Raw genomic sequence first — 7,229 nt, forward strand, 5'->3', positions numbered from 1 at the left:
GTCTCGTCTGTCAGTTCGTGGACGATGCATCCAGACTGTGAAACATCAAGTTCTAAGTGTCTGATTTTAGTCCACACATGTTCCAACAGCCAAGGTTGGAGCGATAGGTCAGAAAATCTTTATATATGAGGAGTATATGTGGCATCAATCAATCAAATCTTCACAGATCAATACGAGAGTTTCAGTGATGGCACAAGCGTCGCAGAGGGTTTTACATGAAGTGCTGTTGTTCCTTGTGTTAATCCTGCGCTTCTGTTTTACTGCCGCACACCCACAAACGATGCCATTGATCGTCTGATCGCAGGTGCACTATAATTCAGCTCACGTGTTACAGCAGCACATGAAACGATCTGAAGAGGTGAGATATATGGCTTCAAGATACACATCCGAGTGGCGCGTACTGTGGAAATATCTGCAAATCACAATTCACGTCTGGCTTTTGCTGTTTGTTGTACAGTCTGATGGCATAAACAAATAAAACTGAAGCAAGTAATTAAAGCAGGTTTCACTTTCCCACTGTGGAAAGTGAAATAAACAGCAAAAACCATGAAATTTACAGTGATTGCACATAAAAGTAGCTCATAGTAATTTGGGATAAAGTGTTTGTTAATAGCATCCCAGAAAAGTGCACATGCAGTTGAGATAATGCAAAGTAATAATAATAGTGGACTCTAAAACGCATCTGTTCACTCTCAGGATTGTGTGACTGGTTTATAGAACAGGGATCACTCTGAGACCAGTGCAGAGCAGCAGGGACCTCAAAGTCTGAGTCCACATCCCAGAACTTACTGTCCTGCTGTTCCCATCAGACCTGCTGTTTGTGTGTCTGTTGTCAGTCAGGGACATGGACCAGGCTCCGGTGTGAACCCCCTGAGCTCCTAAACTACCACCAGGCACAGACTGAGCTCATCCAAAGCTGCTGGGTTCCCATATGTTCCTTCCAGTTTGGCTCCATCAGAAGCTTCTCCATAAATGTCCAACCAATGTGAAGCGTCCTGCTCTCTCCACTGCCCCCCCCCGTCACCATTGGTCTAAGACCACATATGCAAGAGGCCCATATCTGGTCCGAGAACATCTGGTTTGACTCGATGTTTGGTGTGACGGTCAGCACCTGTGAAAATAAAGATGACTGGGCAGTGTAACAGGACTTAGACTTAAGGAAAGGAGAGTACGGGGAGACAAAGACCGGTTGGTGCACTGTTGGATTAAACTGGGGAATGTTAAATTTAATTGCGTTAAGCTCCATTAAGTTGCCAGGAAGAAAGGAAGCAGGGGGCTCTAGAGGAGAAGAAGTCTTTCTTCCTCAGTTCCCTACTCTTTCCTCTATCCCTCTCAATTAAGTAAGTAGTTAATGACTTGGGCTTTTATTGGCAAAAACACAGACGAGGGGAAGGAAGGCAAACGTGGAAGGATGAACACATCCGAATACCCAGCAGCCCCGTAACCAGCAGGAGGAACAGCCCAGACCGTTGTGTCCCAGACTTCAGTTGAAACAATTACCAGTTTAGTGTAACCAGTCAGCTTCACCTGACCCACTTTCATTTCAGACAGACACTAGGCTGCTTCTTCACCGGCCTCAGACGTTTTGCGTCTGTGCTCGGTCTGAAGGCTGTGTGTCAGGCAGACTGGCAGGCTCAGACACAGGCAGGTTGAAGGTCTGCCTCAGACAGCAAGACAGACGGGCTCGGGTTCAGAGGCAGAACCTGTCAGAGGCGCAACACGGCTTATATCCGAATCTGTGTCTGCCTGGAAGACACCCTGGAATTAGGGAAAGAACGAGGCTGTAGAGAGGGAAGAGGCAGGTGCCGCCATGACAGTTCCCTCCCTGGTGAGTTTTCGTGACAGAAGGAAGCACCTCAGCATTTCAACACTGACGTTCGCATCAAACTGGGCCATTTACATATAAAACGTGCCAGGAGCTGCAAGTCTTCTCTGTCAGGGAGCAACAGAACAAGGAGGCTGACGATGGTTAATGGGTTAATGGTTAGTGACCACGGCTGATATTTGTTTCAAAATCTGATTTTCACAGTGACTTTATGTTTTCCCCTCATCCTTCTCTCCTCCTGCATCGCTGTTGTTTTGGCCCGTCTCCACACGGTGTCTTGGATAAAGCCCAGATGAGATTTAAGACACTGTGACTGACTCTTGGCCATATTTATGCAGCTCTGTTGGCCAGGTGACAGATGAGATGTTGGTGTTCCAGCTGGCTTTCGGCTGTTTGAAATTATATGTAGAGATAAAAAGAAGAAATAAAGTCAGGAAACATGATAACGTCATGTGGGGACGAAGCGTATCTGTCTGAATTTTAAATGCATTATTAGATTTCTATGGTTTGATCCATGCACAGTGCTGTGCTGTGTCTGACTGGTCCAGTCTGAGGAGACTGACTGTCCTCGTCATAAAGATTAGAGACATATAAACTGCTTTGGTTAGAACCCTAACCCTGCAGTACAGGTCTTCCACTGTCCCCGTTTGACTGACCAACACAGACTACCGCCCCCTGCTGGTGTGGAGAGGTATTTCCTCTCACCAGCTGCAGAACGTACAAGTCTGTGTGGTGCATTCAAGGACACTTTCTGGTCCAGACGAGGGCGACGTTCAGAGACACGACAGTCGGCCTTCGTCACTGCTGGATGTTTTTTAGCCCGGTGCGTCTCTGCCCTAAGAGCCTGGTCTCTTTGTTGCTGAGGTAACAGGGCACAGCTGACAGCAGCATAGTTACAGTTTCACAATAAAGGTGATGAAGTATTGTTCCATCTCTACTGGAATAAGGATTTTTCTGATATTACCTTAAAACAGTTGACACAGTTAATGTGAGCGTGCACATCTTTTCTTGACATATAAGATAATAATAACTTATAATAATCAGTTATTATCAATAAACACTGAGTCTGGCTCTCACTGTGACACCTTTTTGTTTTAAGTAAGACACAAAGGAATAAGTCAAGACCATATGCAGTCATACACGTGTGTTTTTACATGAGACGTAATTTCCTGCATGTATGAAAACTCAGCTGCCATATCTCATCCTGGTCTAGATGAAGACAAGACCTCAGAGTAATGTGTCTTTGCTCTGGTTACACCTCCTTCTCTCTTTATCCAGCCCTTTTCTTTCCATCACATTTATCTCCCATCTCAGCCCGTCTCCTCCTCCTCCTCCTCCTCCTCCTCCTCCTCCTCCTCCGTTCGTTCGGCCCGTCCTTCCCCTCTTACCTCAGTGATAACCAGGCTAATCATAAGAAGAGGATCTGTGCTGTGTCAGTGGCTTTAGCTCTTCACACTTCACTTGTTCGTCTTCAGTTGCTTAAACACACACACACTACTTGAAATATACACACTCTCCTTCATCCACACTGCAGGATCAGTGGGAGAAAGTGCTGAGTGTGAGAGAGTGTGCCCTGGTGTGAACTTGACTGAATCAGCCTGTAGCTGGAGCATGAGGAGTTTGGGCAGTGCTATAAGTGGAAATTAAAATGATTCATGTAATTTAATAGCTGCAGGTTGTTTTATTATATTGTCTGTAATTATAGCGTTGCTTCCTCGTGTTCCCTAGAGCCGTAGATATTATGTTGGCAGCCTCTGAGCTGGCGAATATCGCAGTGTTTTATATTTTTCCAGTGAGGAATTTATAAATTGACATTGGTCCTACCGTGGGGCAAGTCTCAAATAGGCTGTGCAGCCCAGGGTGAAAGAGAGGTCTATGTGAGGATCTGAATTATATATGAAGACTGTACACCGACTACTGGTGAAATGCTGGAGTGAGTGCTGCTTAAAGCATGCTGGATCAGTTTCACCGCATTCAGGCCTCCACACTAACTTTCTCCAATTAGGGCTAAGAGGAAAACATCTAACACTCCCTGCTATTCAGTGACTCAGCAGCTGTGTTTGTAATTAGAGCTTACTTTAATACTGTATGTGGCACAGTGGGGCAGTGGTGTTTTACTGTAACCTCACAGTGAGGAGGTCTGAACAGGTCCCCAGGTGGACCCGGGGCCTTTCTGTGTGGAGTCTGCATGTTGTCCCTGTGTCTGTGTGGGTTTTCTCCTCCCACAGTCCAAACACATGCAGGTCAGGATTAGGGTCTGAACCCAGGTGGACCCGGGGCCTTTCTGTGTGGAGTCTGCATGTTGTCCCTGTGTCTGTGTGGGTTTTCTCCTCCCACAGTCCAAACACATGCAGGTCAGGATTAGGGTCTGAACCCAGGTGGACCAGGGGCCTTTCTGTGTGGAGTCTGCATGTGGTCCCTGTGTCTGTGTGGGTTTTCTCCTCTCTGTGTGTCAGCCCTGTGATTGGCTGCTGATCTGTGGACCTGCCTCTCACCCACTGCATGCTGGGATTGGGCCCAGCCCCCCCACACTCTACAGGACGTATAGATAATGGATGCATGGATGGACAGAAATGAGCAGGGAGCTGTCCAGACTCCAAAGTCCTGACAAACGAGCCCAACGTGACATATGTTCCTGTGTGATTGCTGAGCTGCAGCACAGATTGTGGTCACACCCATGATTTACCTTGGCAGCACACACACAGTTTTTAATTCTGTAATTTTTAAATCATATTCTCTACACAGTCTCGCTGCTCAAAAACAAACGATCAAAACCAAAGTGTTCTAGTGTCACTGAAGGCAAATGTTGCTTGGTCCAGCTGTCTTTTCAGCTGTGCTGGACTGTCACTGGAAACTGCAGCAGTTTCATGTTGTCACTGTTCATCGTCTGACTCGCTCAAGCTTAGGAGACAAAAGTGGAGCCATAGGGTGCATTTAATCTGAGAAGAGTCTGTGGTCTGCTAAGTTGTATATGTTTAATCCACTCAGAATTTGTTCGAGGATCATTGGCCAACCCTTAGAAATCTCTTTAAGAGCAGCTCACAGTTTAAACATGCTCAGACTCACTAATGGCATCTGGTCTGACGCCTCACGTCTTAAATGGAGAAGACCAGCATCTGCTGTTTGTTGTGACCACTACTGAGGTTTTTCAGCCAAGTCACATGACACGTAGTTTTGGCCGCCATGTTGGTCTAAAACGTCACAGTCTCCTCTGACTCAGCTCTGCCCAAACATCCCTCCAGGAGAACGTCGTCTTCATGGAACCACATTTGTGCCTCTGCAAAACAGTGAGAACAGCAGGAGGTCTGGACAGTCCAGTGTGGTGGACATGGAGGCGTCACGTGACCTGATGCCTTCACCTGAAAAGCAACTAATATTTTACGTGTGTGTGTGTGTGTGTGTGTGTGTGTGTGTGTGTGTGTGTGTGTGTGTGTGTGTGTGTGTGTGTGTGTGTGTGTGTGTGTGTGTGTGTGTGTGTGTGTGTGTGTGTGTGTGTGTGTGTGTGTGTGTGTGTGTGTGTGTGTGTGTGTGTGTGTGTGTGTGGCGTTGAGCCATGATTATCTTACAGCTGAGTGTTGGAGGACAGAACCAGCAGAGATGCAACAGGTTGATCACTCAGATCTTCACAGCTTTAAGTGAAGAATCTCAGGGTGGGTCACATGTTTTTCTTATTTCAGCTCATCCAGCTTCTTGTGTAACTTCAGTGAGTGTGAAATCCTGTTTTCAGGACTGGCACTGGAATACCTGTGGTGAAATGTCAGATGTTGGTTAAAGCAGTGGTTAAACTGAGCAGAGAGCTTTTGGTTCCCCACAGGGCAAAGGTCATAATGTGCTGTTGTTATTCTGAATCACTGGGGAAATTTATCCCAGTTGTTCCCTGAACTGCTTGTTTCTCAATCCGTCCTTTTCCAAACCGTCTGCCTGCACCGTGTCGTTGCATTGCATCATGCAAATCGCTGCGATAAAACATCAGCATGATGCAACTTTGCAGATGTCAAAGTGATAATCACTTAGATAAGTGGGTGGTTTTGTAAAAACAGACAGTGTCTCTGTCACTTAGTCTCCTGTTCTAGTCCATATATCAATAACACTTTTTAGAGCTCTCCGTTTCAGTCAGTCAGGCCAGGCTTTGGGTGAGTTTTGATGTCCATCAAAAAGCGACAGCTGCTTAAAAAACATTGGGCCTCTCATTGTTGGTGAGGGAAAAACACGTGAGCCAGTTTCACAGCTCAGTGGACGACAAAGATCCTTCCTTCATTGGAACTACAGGAGAGCACAAAACAGCCAAAAAGAGTATTAGGACACTTTTTACTGTTTGCTGCATGAAAACCATCTGTCCATTGAGAAACACATCCAGCTACCAGCAGCTTGTTCACTGTTTCACCTAAATGTGTGAAAGAATGAATAAAAAATGCCTCCACATATGTTTACGCATATGAACTTTTTGCTAAAACCACTACAGAGTCCAGACATGTCAAATCTGAGTCAGATGCAAGGACACACCAGTCATACTTCAGCCTTTACCTGTTTATTGTATAAAGTGAAACTTCTGAACAGGGAGCTGTTCTGTCTGTCTACACAGCAGGTCTGAGTGTGTGTGCACAGGTTGGGCTGTTTGTTGCATGTAAACAAAACGCACATAAAGTCTAAGCGAGCCTGTAGCAGAAAACAGAGGGAGGAGGGGCCGCCTGCAAACTCGCTCTGCCATTAAGAGGCGAGTAAAGGTTTGGCATGATGAAGTGAGAAGCTGCTCACTTGTTATCCCAGGAAGCTCCCAGGTGTCACTGCCTGCAGCTGCGTGAATGTGAAGCAGGGCAGTGTTCAGAAAGGGAGTAGGTGCTTAGCGGATGCTCCCGAGCTTCGTCCTGCATGTGAGTCGGCGAAGAAACGGCAGCTAACAGCTCCGCATGATGAAACCCCCGCTGAGACGATGAAAAGGAGCAGGTCGGCCATGAACTCGAGGGTTGACCGTTCGATCCCCGGCTTCTCTAGCTCACGTGCCGAAGTGTCCTTGAGCAAGACACTAACCCCACGTTGCCCCTGGTGCTTGTGGGAGTGATTGTGTGCGTGAATGGGTGAAAGGGAAAATAGTGTAAAAGCACTTTGAGTGCACTCGAGCGTAGAGAAGCTCTATACAGGTCTGAGACCATTCACCATCATCCTGTCTGTCAAGGACAGTCTGTCCTGGTTAATGATCAGCTGAGCCAACACACACTTCACACAGCACAAAAACAGCACGTTCAACCTCGTGTTGACACCGTCCCAGCTTGTAATCAACCCCGTGGCAAATCAGACATGAAAGAGCATGTCGAAATTTTCCCAAAATGCAACTGATGTGAAGGCTGCAATCCCACCTGTTCACGTGTCAGTGGCTTATCAGTTCAGTGGTGAGGAGAACTCCATG

The sequence above is a fragment of the Mastacembelus armatus genome, chromosome 5, assembly GCF_900324485.2.
Source record: "Mastacembelus armatus chromosome 5, fMasArm1.2, whole genome shotgun sequence".
Classification (NCBI taxonomy): domain Eukaryota; kingdom Metazoa; phylum Chordata; class Actinopteri; order Synbranchiformes; family Mastacembelidae; genus Mastacembelus; species Mastacembelus armatus.